We start from the raw sequence: 13,706 nt of genomic DNA, 5'->3' as shown, positions 1-13,706 counted from the left end.
TATTATGATTGCATATTGTTTATTCTTATTGTATCTCACAGGTCATGTTAATTCTTCATCAACCTCGAGTAGGCGTGGTAGAGGATGTGCCAAGGGCATTAGGGAGTGGGGTACCGGTACCAAATTGGACATACAATTTGATGAAAATTACTGTCCAATAGGGGATAACGTGTCTAAGTTAACTACTCAACTTGGCATTATTGTGCGAAATGGTAACATTGTTCCTCTTACTTTTCTTGACTAGAACACTGTGCCTGATGATATTCTTGATGCTATCTGGAAGGATGTGAAGGTAAAAGTATATTTTTCTCCAAAAATTTAAATTCCAAAATTGTGTTATTATTATTTAAACCTTGAAATTGTGTTTTATAGGAAAATTTGAATATATGTCCAGAGGAGTACAAGCCAATCTGCATGAAAAACGGTAACAGCATATGGAAGGATCACAAGAATAAGATTAAGTGTAAGTATTTCAAGCCTAGAAGTGAAGATCCTAATCTGAAGGATGATGTTCCTTTGCACATTGTGCCAAGCCAGTGGGAAGAACTTGTGGAGTATTGGCATACTTCCGATGCTGAGGTATACAAATAAGTTATATGTATGATATGTAAACATACAAATCATATTTATATACTTACATTTGTTGAACCTATTATAGAAAATTGCAACTAGGAACGCTAAAAATCGGCGAGCTCACGGCATAGCTCATACCACAGGGCGTACTACTTTCGCTCAGATACGGCATGAGGTTTATATTTTACTGTTTTATTTTTGTATATAAATAAACATTGTATATTTACAAATTATTTGGATTCAAATTTACATATTTCTAAAAAAATGTAGATGACCAATAAGGGGGAGTCTACTGATAAGATGAATGTTTGGCTTATGACACGTAGAGCAGAAGACCCAGAGGTTATCCACACCTTGGTAGTTTCCAAAGACCTTTGACTGCATTTAAAGTTTATTTTTTATTTTTTGTGTTAACTATCTTAATTTGGCATATACTTGTATTTCTTATTCAATACAGCATGAGTTTAATGGCCAACTCTCTATGCTACCTGAGGATTGTCGGACTTTGGAGGCTAGGAATGCCATTTTCCATGAGTTGATAGGTCATGACAATCATGGATATTGTCGCACATACGGGAGAACTGTGCCTCGGAGAGCAGTGTATAAAAATGGTGCAGGGCCATCACAGTCAGCACCCCAGCCATCGACTATTGTTCAGATCACCCAGCAGGTTCGTGCGGAGCTAAGGGATAAGTTGATGGAGGAGCTGAGGGAGGAGATGAGAGCAGAGTTCTCTACACATTTACAACAGTTGAGAGCTGAGAGCTGAGATGATGGCCTTTCTGTCACAGGGGGCAAGTGTGGATCCTAACAGATAGGTTCGATATAAATTAAATTGTTTGATAGTTAAATTGTCACACAACATTATGTATAAAATTCGAATATGATTAACACATTATGCGTTGACTATCATAGGCTCTTGATGCATCGAATGGCCACCGGGCATTTAGGGAATCTGCAGAAGACGAGAATCCATATACACCACCACCAGAAGATCAGGTATAAAATGTAACTTTACATTCTAAGCTAAAATGTATATTTGCATTCTTTGCATTCTAAGCTAATAGAGTTGTGAGAGAAGACGGGACTCAAATTGGGTTCCCGGATTAGGAGTTAGAGATGGATTTCACTCTAGGCAAACTATTTCTTTAAAAAAATTGAATTCGAGGTGTTAAAGTCCCAAAATCACCAAAAGGGGTCGGTTTGGCACGGAACTTGGCACACACGACCGCCTAGGCACAAGAGATTTGAGGGAGAAGACGGAACTCCAACCAGGTTCCTGGTTTGGGAGTTAGAGCCGTATTTCGATTTAGGCAAACTAGTTCCTTAAGAAACTTAAATTCGAGGTGTTAACACCCCAAAATCACCAAATGGGGTTGGATTGGCAGGAAACTTGGCACACACAACCGCCTAGGCACGAGAGACTTATGGGAGAAGACGGGACTCCAATCGGTTTCTCGGTTTGGGAGTTAGAGCCATATTTCGGTTTAGGCAAACTAGTTCCTTAAAAAACTTGAATCGAGGTGTTGACGCCCCAAAATCACCCAACGGGGTCAGATTGGCACGAAACTTGGCACACACGACCGCCTAGGCACGAGAGATTTGTGAGAGAAGACGGGACTCCAATCGGTTTCCCGGTTTGGGAGTTAGAGCCATATTTCGGTTTAGGCAAACTAGTTCCTTAAAAAACTTTAATTCGAGGTGTTGACGCCCCAAAATCACCCAACGGGGTCGGATTGGCACGAAACTTGGCACACACGATCACCTCGGCACGAGAGACTTGTGGGAGAAGACGGGACTCCAATCGGTTTCCCGGTTTGGGAGTTAGAGTCACATTTCGGTTTAGGCAAACTAGTTCCTTAAAAAACTTGAATTCCAGGTGTTGACGTCCCAAAATCACCCAACGAGGTCGGATTGGCACGAAACTTGGCACACACGACCGCCTAGGCACGAGAGACTTCTGGGAGAAGACGGGACTCCAATCGGTTTCCCGGTTTGGGAGTTAGAGCCATATTTCGGTTTAGGCAAACTAGTTCCTTAAAAAACTTTAATTCGAGGTGTTGACACCCCAGAATCACCAAATGGGGTCGGATTGGCACGAAACTTGGCACACACGACCGCCTAGGCACGAGAGACTTGTGGGAGAAGACGGGACTCCAATCGGTTTCTCGATTTGGGAGTTAGAGCCATATTTCGGTTTAGGCAAACTAGTTCCTTAAGAAACTTAAATTCGAGGTGTTGAGACCCCAAAATCACCAAATGGGGTCGGATTGGCACGAAACTTGGCACACACGACCGCCTAGGCACGAGAGACTTGTGGGAGAAGACGGGACTCCAATCGGTTTCCCGGTTTGGGAGTTAGGGCCATATTTCGGTTTAGGCAAACTAGTTCCTTAAAAAACTTGAATCGAGGTGTTGACGCCCCAAAATCACCCAACGGGGTCGGATTGGCACGAAACTTGGCACACACGACCGCGTAGGCACGAGAGATTTGTGGGAGAAGACGGGACTCCAATCGGTTTCCCGGTTTGGGAGTTAGAGCCATATTTCGGTTTAGGCAAACTAGTTCCTTAAAAAACTTTAATTCGAGGTGTTGACGCCCCAAAATCACCCAATGGGGTCGGATTGGCACGAAACTTGGCACACACGATCACCTCGGCACGAGAGACTTGTGGGAGAAGACGGGACTCCAATCGGTTTCCCAGTTTGGGAGTTAGACTCACATTTCGGTTTAGGCAAACTAGTTCCTTAAAAAACTTGAATTCCAGGTGTTGACGCCCCAAAATCACCCAACGAGGTCGGATTGGCACGAAACTTGGCACACACGACCGCCTAGGCACGAGAGACTTGTGGGAGAAGACGGGACTCCAATCGGTTTCCCGGTTTGGGAGTTAGAGCCATATTTCGGTTTAGGCAAACTAGTTCCTTAAGAAACTTAAATTCGAGGTGTTGACACCCCAGAATCACCAAATGGGGTCGGATTGGCACGAAACTTGGCACACACGACCGCCTAGGCACGAGAGACTTGTGGGAGAAGACGGGACTCCAATCGGTTTCTCGGTTTGGGAGTTAGAGCCATATTTCGGTTTAGGCAAACTAGTTCCTTAAGAAACTTAAATTCGAGGTGTTGAGACCCCAAAATCACCAAATGGGGTCGGATTGGCACGAAACTTGGCACACACGACCGCCTAGGCACGAGAGACTTGTGGGAGAAGACGGGACTCCAATCGGTTTCCCGGTTTGGGAGTTAGAGCCATATTTCGATTTAGGCAAACTAGTTCCTTAAGAAACTTAAATTCGAGGTGTTCACACCGCAAAATCACCAAATGGGGTCGGATTGGCACGAAACTTGGGCACACACGACCGCCTAGGCACGAGAGACTTGTGGGTGAAGACGGGACTCTAATCGGTTTCCCGGTTTTGGAGTTAGAGCTGTATTTCGGTCTAGGCAAACTAGTTCCTTAAGAAACTTGAATTCGAGGTGTTGACGCTCAAAAATCACCAAAAGGGGTCGGTTTAGCACGAAACTTGGCACACATGATCGCCTAGGCACGAAAGACTTGTGGGAGAAGACGGGACTCGAATCGGTTTCCCGGTTTGGGAGTTAGAGCCTTCTTTCTGTTTTGGCAAGCTAGTTCCTTAAAAAACTTGAATTCGAGGTGTTGATGCCCCAAAATCACCAAATCGGGTCGGATTGGCACGAAACTTGGCACACACGACTACCTAGGCACGAGAGACTTGTGGGAGAAGACGGGACTCCAATCGGTTTCCCGGTTTGGGAGTTAGAGCCATATTTCGGTTTAGGCAAACTAGTTCCTTAAAAAACTTTAATTCGAGGTGTTGACACCCCAGAATCACCAAATGGGGTCGGATTGGCACGAAACTTGGCACACACGACCGCCTAGGCACGATAGACTTGTGGGAGAAGACGGGACTCCAATCGGTTTCTCGGTTTGGGAGTTAGAGCCATATTTCGGTTTAGGCAAACTAGTTCCTTAAGAAACTTAAATTCGAGGTGTTGAGACCCCAAAATCACCAAATGGGGTCGGATTGGCACGAAACTTGGCACACACGACCGCCTAGGCACGAGAGACTTGTGGGAGAAGACGGGACTCCAATCGGTTTCCCGGTTTGGGAGTTAGAGCCATATTTCGGTTTAGGCAAACTAGTTCCTTAAGAAACTTAAATTCGAGGTGTTCACACCGCAAAATCACCAAATGGGGTCGGATTGGCACGAAACTTGGGCACACACGACCGCCTAGGCACGAGAGACTTGTGGGTGAAGACGGGACTCTAATCGGTTTCCCGGTTTGGGAGTTCGAGTCGTATTTCGGTCTAGGCAAACTAGTTCCTTAAGAAACTTGAATTCGAGGTGTTGACGCTCCAAAATCACCAAAAGGGGTCGGTTTAGCACGAAACTTGGCACACATGATCGCCTAGGCACGAGAGACTTGTGGGAGAAGACGAGACTCGAATCGGGTTTCCGGTTTGGGAGTTAGGGTCAGATTTCTATCTAGCCAAAATTATTTACTTAACTATCTTTGTAATTATATAGTAATTACTTTTTTATGTTTTTTTGTAGTTAAAATATTAATACATAATTATATTGTCATTAATTATTTTCATTTTTTATTTTCAGATATTTCCTGAGTAGCAGTTTGCTTCTTGTGGAATGCAGCTGTGTGAAGATTGCGACAAACTTTTGTTTATGAAGAAAACTTTTATTTTTGATTTATGTATTTAGATTTGTGAACAACATTATGTATGTATTATGCAAAATTATGTGGTTGGATAATTTTGATGATGTGTTGTTATGAATGGAAGAGTACTTTAATTATGGATCAAATTTTATTTATATACAGGAATTTTTATATTATTATATAGTTATCGATTTTTTTTTAGCTATTTTTATTTAATACAGGTAATTTGCATATTTTTAATAATTTTATTGCTGCATTTTTTGTTAGAACCAGGTTTTTGCGACGGTAGCGTAGCCGTCGCCAATGATATTGGCAATATGAACAAAAGGCCTTTAGCGACGGTACTTTCACCGTCGCAAATAATATTTTTAGAGACGGCACACTTCTCTGTCGCAAATAACAGTATTAACGACGGTATTAAACCCGTCGCAAATAACTATTTTTAGCGACGGTATTTTACCGTCTCACATAAACCCTTTTGCGACGGTATTTTCCCGTCGCAAATAACCATATTAGCGACGGTATTTTAGTGCCGTCTCAAAGTCTGCAGATTTTTACACATTAATTGCGACAGTATTTTGCCGTCGCTAAAAGGCATTTTTGCGTCGCAAATATTTTGCGACGGTGTTTACCGTTGCTGAAGACCTTTAGCAACCCCTTTTTTTGCGACCCCCCTATTACCGTCGCTAAAAACTATTTACCGTCGCCAAAAAGCTTTTGAGACGGCTTCTTTGGTATTGGCGACAGTATTTTACCGTCGCAAAAAAGCAAATTTTTTGTAGTGGATGAAGCATTTGGTTATCTTAAGTAAGTCATAGTTACTCTCACTTTTTATCTACGCTTGGTTGAATTTCTTCACTTTGACATTTAGAGCGCTGACAGAAATCACATTGCATAAGCATCTACATGAACAATCGCAATGCTTTGTTTTAATTAAACAATTGAATTCCCTCTAAGTCAACTATTGGCTGCCTCTGGGAAAGGCCTCACAAGGAACCATTCCTAGTCCGCTCCCCGGTGGGCATGCAATGACCTATTCTCACAGTGGGAGTAGCTTGAGCAATTCATCGACAATTGATGGGTTCAACACTGGAACCCCCGTGTCCAGTCTCAAAGCCAATCATTTTCCTAAAATTATGGGTCTATTTTGCTAACTTCTTTTACCTACATTGTTCTATCTATTAGTCCCCTTCGAATTGTAAGTAACAAATATGATTTGAAGTCATTGTGCTTATACCGTGCCACTACACTCGAACATTCCACCAGACTTGATAATGGAACATTGATAATGGGTTACAGATGTCATGTATCCTAGTACGGTGGAATATTTTGTTGCACCAAGCATATCACTTGGACTGTTGTGGTGTTACGACTGGGCAAGCGACTAGCGAAGGAGATCGGTGTTAGATTTTACGTACATTCAGCCTGACCGCACAAAGTTAGTGACTGGCTAAGGTCAATCAACCAAAGTAGAGAACTCAGTCCCCTTGGAAGTGGGCTTAGCGATGCCTTTCGGTCCCCATTGATGTGGCTGTTGGGCTTGGCTTTCGATAGTAGACGCTAGCGGGCTTGCCCAAGGAACGAGTTCGGCCCACTTCCCATTTTGGATGGTTCCGAGTGTTTGGTCCGCATGAGTGAGACAGCAAGGAGTTCGGCCTGGCTAGAATTCTCAAGGTTTTGGCCTCCTTCAATATCACCTCCAATTGAACGCTCAAAGATGCATAAACCAAAATTTATCGGTCGCATTCATGTGAACACTCATCTGTAAAATATATACTCATCTGTAAAATATACAATTGATGATAGATAGTTAAGTATTATTTAGGAAGACTTACGTGTACATTTATTATTCAATAGGTCCTATAATAATTAATGATATTTTTTATTAAATACTATTAAAACAATGTCACTAATTGATAAACACTATTTGGCATAATCTATAAAAGTATACTTTTTATCTTTTTTAAGTCACATCACTTCTCTACTTTTTTACACATCTTTTTGTAAAAAGTTAAAAAGTATACTTATTTAGATAATCTCAAACACCCTATTAATTTTCAGTGACAATTTAAAAATTTTGCCACAAAAAAATATCATTAATTATAAGTTTCAGCAACATTTTAAAAAAATCGTGACAAAGAAGTCACTACTTTTCAACTTTTAGCGATAGTTTGAAAAATTTGTCACAGAAAAACGCCACTAATTGTAAATTTTAGTGACAATTTATAAAAATTGTGACAAAAAAATCGTTAATTATCAATTTTTAGCAACATGTAAAAAATCGTTACAAAAAATTATTTTTAGTCATAATTTTACTATGACTTATTTTCAATAAAACATAATATGAATTAAATAAAACTATTCAGACATACTAGTAGTTTGTACTCCCACCAAAAGACACATTCATGAGAGCACACCAACATAAAAAGACAGTATAAACCAAAGTAAAACCATTAAACCTGCCTCAAATTTCAATGCTTAAACGATTCCCATGATGTATATATAACTTGGAAAAACTGTATAATCCTGCTGCAGCTATTTCAGTATAGTGGCAATACAAGAAATACACTATTTCAGTATAGTGGCAATACAAGAAATACACTGATGAGATTATGATTGTGACAACTTCCATCTCTTTAATTAAAATAATATTATATGCAATGTAAAGTGCTGCACCATAAAAAACATAGATCAACAAAAAAAAAGGCAGCATTTGGTACCTAGCATGGCTCCGTAAGGCCAGAATACTAATGTTAATTTCACACATTGCCAGAATACTAATATTGGTTTATGACACAGATTCCCAGAATAAGTGCGCGACACCCAATAAGAGTTGGCCTTAAAAAAGATTATACATATATGTGAAAGGCAATTAAGGAAGCGAGATTAAAATTCTGTATGCACTTCAAAATCCACCACCACTTTTGCTAGCAACAATTCATTCCTGCAACATGAACATTGGCCCTGTTTGGTAGAGTTGTGGGAAAGTGCTTATAGTTTATGCCTTAACAGCTTATAACTTATAACTATGAACATAAGCTGATTTCTGACTTATAAATTAAGCTTCTCCTGTCCCACTCAAAGAATAAGCTGATTTCTGACTTACAAAAAGCTATAAGCTGCATTGTTAAGCTAAACCAAACATATCAAAATAGCTTAAATTAAGCTGAAAGCTGAAATAAGCTGAAAAAAAGCTGTACCAAACAGGGCCATTCTTTAGTGTCAAGATATGAATGCACAAATCTCTTTAAAAGTATGCTCAAGTAAAGAGAAAAGGATTAGAACTTCAAGACATGTATTCACTTATGCGTCTCACGTGAAGAAATACTTCAAATCAGATGTCACTACAAAAAAATTGACTTTGCGACGGTAAAATACCGTCGCTAATACTCCTAATGCTGTCGCTAATACTTTTTGCGACGGCAAGAGGAGGCTCGCAACTGTAGGGGTTGCAAAAGAGTTTTTGCGACGGTAAGTGCCGTCGCTAATGTTTTGTGACGGCATTTTTTGCCTTTTTGCGACGGCACCGTGCAGTCGCTAATAACGTTTGAAATTTCTTGACTTTTTTGCGACGGCCCTATTTTACCGTCGCTAAAAATATTATTTGAGACGACAAAAAATACTGTCGCCAATAGTCTTTTTTTTAAAAAAAAAACACTACTTTTTGCGACGGTGTGGTGCCGTCGCAAAAAATATAAAAAAATATAAAATTTTCTATTTTTTGCGACAGTGTAATGCCGTCGCAAAAAATATTAAAAAATAATAAATTTCTATTTTAAATAATAAAATTTCTATTTTTTACGACAGTATAATGTCGTCGCAAAAAGTAAAACCTGTAACAAAATTAATAAAAATATTAAAATTTTCTATTTTTTCCGACGGTGGTGCCGTCTCTCTCTAAGAGCTGATTATTTACATTCTATTCACAAAAACATCATAACAGAAAATAAAAATAAAAATTTAAATTGATCAAACCATCAAATTCAATATTTTACAAAGAACAATTAAACTGTACATGTTCATAAAAGCATATTTAAATTATAAAATTCACCCAAATCCTAAAAAAAAATAAAATAATAAAATAAAATCTAAAATTCACCAATCAGCACATTGGATATTTAAATGCTCTTACAAAAATTAAAAAATTTCCAACAAGATCTCAATTTTGAGCTTATTTCAAAAATCAAGCTCCAAATTCCTTACTTCTAGAATCAGATCTTCCCCTCGGCAAAATTTATCCTTTTGACCTACAAATAAATAGATAACAGTTGCAAATTATAATCTTTTGGAGAAACCAACTATTTAAACACCAGTAATGAAGACAATGAAGACTGTGGAAAGAACACTTACGTTGTCATCAGGAACAACTGCATATCTCTCAATTGGAGAAACCAAAGCTTTCCCTGCTCACAAATAATAATAATAATAATAATAATAATAATAATAATAATAATAATAATAATAATGGAATTCAATGTAGTCCAAAATAGTGTAATAAACTCTTATTGTAATATACCTGGGGAATTTTTTCATGTCTGATGGGAGTGGGAAGGGTTGGACTTAAAGGGTTCCTACCTGTCTTGGATTGTAGAATACACAAATTTATTTTGTAGGAACTCACATGCAGAGGGTCCATCATAAAGAATTGTGAGAAGAATACTAATATGTGATTACAATTAACTCTATATATGGTAGTTAATCAGGTGCAACGAAAAAAAATTTACGAAAAAATAAAAAAAACAGGGTGTACATTAAAAATTAAATTTTTTTTTTTATTTTTTGTATTTTTTGTGCAATAATTTATGATCTATGGTTGTTAGGAAAGATGAGAGGGAGACGATATAAATGCTTTAGAGCTCTAATATTGGAGTTCTAATAGCTCTAATGGAAAGAAATGCCTATGAATACAGAAATCATGACCCACAACTATATCCATGACCCACAACTATACCTTTTGCCTCGTCTGGTGCCAGCAAAGAAATGCCTATGAATACAAAAATCATTCCTAATATGAACATTGTTGTCCTTAGAGCACCAAATACCTGCTTAAGCAACAGTCAATAGTCTGCCAATGTGTGTTAATTCAAGAGAAGCAAGACTGGACATATGCCAACAGACTAAACTAAAGCGGGTTAATATTAAGTAAACATCAAAGGTGCAACACTTTTTTCTACAGGATACATCATGCATGATTCCCACCACATGGACATCTCTAACCGTCAAGTCCACATGGAGCAACTGAGCAAGATATTTGACCTCAATTTGCCCCAGAGCAAATTGCTTTCACTTGATCCCAATTATTTGAATAAATCAGCTGTCCCAGTTTTACATAACTAGGAAAGAACACCGACCCATTATGTCAAGAAGTACAACTTGATTTCATCTGGTCTGGTTCAGTCTCAAACCAAAGCTGAGCTCACTACAGTTGTTTCTGTTCCTTTTATTATCATCTTATTTTGTTAATTACGATAAGAAAAAATTTGAAATTATAATTAATAAGTGCTTCATTGAATTAATTATCCAGCATTACCCTTGTCATTAGGACCAAGTTTTGCTCATTTTCATATGACAACTCAAAAATTAGCTATCCCCAACTATGATGGCATATGAGGAAAGGTGTGTGTGTGCACGAGTACCATCCACCATGTATGGAAATGTTGTTTCCATGCTTTGAACCCAGCAAGATCTACGAAACTTTTACCCATATATGAAAATATTGTTTCCGCGCTTTGAAACCATATAAAAAACGTAAATAAAAATAAAGGGATTTGCGTTATATTTCTTACTAGCAACTTATTGACCATAGATTGATGCTTGGTTAAACTTGATCTCAGATTAAGCTACTGTTAGATTCTGTTTAGGTATTTATCAACCTTATTAGTCTAGGGGTCAAACATCCACCTTGGAATGTTACGACATTGCTCAAAATTTAAATGTGTAGTATAGATTTAAACCTTAGTATTATATTATTAAATAGGCTACACCCAAGATTAATCTAATTCAAATTTTGCATATTTTTCTACACATTTTTTGTAAGTTTGTAGTATTATTGTCTCGTGAATGCCAATAAGAAAGGTAATCTACCCGAATTGGATGTCTAGTTTGAGCACCTCATGCTCGCCACGTCAATATTTTTTAAAAGGTAATAGTTCAAATTTTATCTACCTATTTCCAAACCCAATTTTAGATCCAACAAAAAATTTTCAACCCAATATTTGATGGGTTAATAACTCAACAAAACCTAAAACTTTGATTGATTATAAACAAAATATGATTTAATAATTTCCACAACTTAAAAAAATACACAACAATGTGCATATAGTGCATCCAAGTTAGAAATGTTTCAACATAATTCTGCTAGCTCAATAAGCAAATTCATCCAATTGTGAATTAAAATATCCAAATAAGCATAATTTGCAATAGTAAATACTCACCAAATCATCATAATTAGCCCCAAAAAATAATTTTTTTTTATAGGAATCAGGCCGTCAATTTTCACCAAATCAACACCACCAAGTTCACATACTACTTCAATCTCTTAGTCATATCTTATAATCAAGTAACACACATGTAGAACTCAGAATTTGCACGATCAATGCAAAAACGTGTGCACAGCAGTAGATATATAAATAATAAATGCACAGGTCACCAGTATAATCAGCGCTGCAATAGCACAAACCGTCGATTTGCTGCCACAAGACAGAGTGGAACATATACCTTGTTTGCTGTGCTCTATAAAGGAACATATCCTATGTCTGGTAGACAAAAGAAAAGCTCAGACAAACAGCATTTTCTAGTAAAATAAATTATGAATGGAAAAGAAAATTAAGGTAGGTTCTTTGAGAAGCAAATTAGCTAGTGATTAATGAAGAACACTGCAGTAAACATCAATTGTGGGGCAAAAAACTGATTACAAAATATTATTATGAACAATATAAAGCATACCTGCAAGAGGGCAGTGATAGTACGAAAGTGTTCGACAATAGTGGATCCAAATCTTGAAATAATTCTCTCTTCTAAACATATAAACAAAGACAAACACAAGGCATGAGTAACAAGGCATAGTACAAAACAATTCTCTCTTCTTTCTAAATTTTTTCCCCTTCTTGGTAAGGTACAAGAGGAAGGGGAAAAGTTGACACAGTAAATGAGCTTTAGCTCCAATTTTAGAACCTGGTTCGAACCTTCAATCCAATTCCTAATCAAAACCCTCAAGCCTTGAATTCGGATACCCTGAATTGGTGTAAATTTGAAACTAAGATTTCATTAACTAAAAAGAAAAATTAACTTAATCAATTCAAGAAATTATCACAGTATTTGATGAAAATTTCGACCAATGAACCAGTGGATAACCCAATATGTGTGAGAATGAGGAAACATATCAAAAGGATCATTATCAAAGGTAAAAAAAAAACTTGATGTAGCACCAAAAGATCAGAAGAGAAAGAAACTATGGAATCAAATCCCAAATTAATATACCAATATTCAAAATCATATCCTAGTCCAATAAAACCTATTATATAATGCTACCAATGCCTTTTCGATCCCCTTAAGTAATAGAAAAAACATGAGAAAAAGAAATTAGGAGAGGATCATACCCTTTCCAGTTTGATGCCAACAAAGCCCCAAATTTCCCTGTTTAATGTCAAATAGTGAGCAAAATGAAGAAAATAATTAGCCCCAAATCGAAGGAGACATAGAGAGGAAGACAGAGAGACACACACACACACACACACAGAGAAAGAGAGAGAGGTTGAAATAGAGGACATACCTACCCAAGACAAAGCGACAGTAGTGTTAACCCTTACGGTGTGCTCGTCTAACCCTTGCGTTGTGCTCGTCTAACCCTTGCGGTGATGCTCCAGTAACAGAGAGGAGGGCAGCATGAGACGTGAGGCGTGAGAGAGAAGAGACAGAGATTGAGAGAGAGAGTTTACCTGTGAGTAGATCGGCGGTGCGATGATCGGTGCGAATCGATGAGATGAACAACAAGAGAGTGAGAGAGTGATCGGTGCAGAGATGAACGAGATCGGTGCAGAGATAAACGAGAGGGTGAGAGAGAGAGAGAGAGAGAGAGGCGACTGAGAGAGTGATGTGAGGGAGACGATTAGATTTAGGGTTTTTTTTGGTTCTAAAGAGATTGGGGATTTTCGGGCGCGGGAATGGAAAAAATGGGGAAAAAAAAAATTCATCATAAATAAATATTTTAATAATAAAAATAAATAAATAATAATTTTTATTTTCTTTCCGTTATTAAGGTTGATTTGTTTCATATATATTTTAATGAAAAATATTTTCGCTAAAATAAAAGTTAATTTTCTGTAGTCAATGAAAAATATTTTTATGCGGCCTATTTTTTTTTTATTACTAAAAATTATGAACTAATTTTTTGTGGTAAAGGAAAAGGAGCGGCAGCAGTAGTGAAGGCGGTGG

The 13,706-nt window shown here is 37.9% G+C and overlaps 2 long non-coding RNA genes across 2 annotated transcripts; one reads left to right on the top strand and one right to left on the bottom strand.

The window, feature by feature from the left end:
- Positions 1–381: 381 nt before the first annotated feature.
- Positions 382–1,035, top strand: LOC145803132 (uncharacterized). The gene is made up of 3 exons (XR_014345243.1): positions 382–579; positions 673–748; positions 844–1,035. It is a non-coding gene; the product is annotated as an uncharacterized LOC145803132 (long non-coding RNA).
- Positions 1,036–9,238: 8,203 nt separating this feature from the next.
- Positions 9,239–10,983, bottom strand: LOC114317357 (uncharacterized). Its single transcript, XR_003648545.2, has 3 exons — positions 9,790–10,983; positions 9,624–9,676; positions 9,239–9,520 (listed from the first exon to the last, which is right to left on the bottom strand). It is a non-coding gene; the product is annotated as an uncharacterized LOC114317357 (long non-coding RNA).
- Positions 10,984–13,706: the final 2,723 nt, after the last annotated feature.

Source organism: Camellia sinensis, chromosome 11, assembly GCF_055761805.1.
Source record: "Camellia sinensis isolate YWXY chromosome 11, ASM5576180v1, whole genome shotgun sequence".
NCBI classification, from domain to species: Eukaryota; Viridiplantae; Streptophyta; class Magnoliopsida; order Ericales; family Theaceae; genus Camellia; species Camellia sinensis.
Note: the sequence above shows the minus strand (reverse complement) of the source record. Positions and strands in the feature narration are given on the sequence as shown.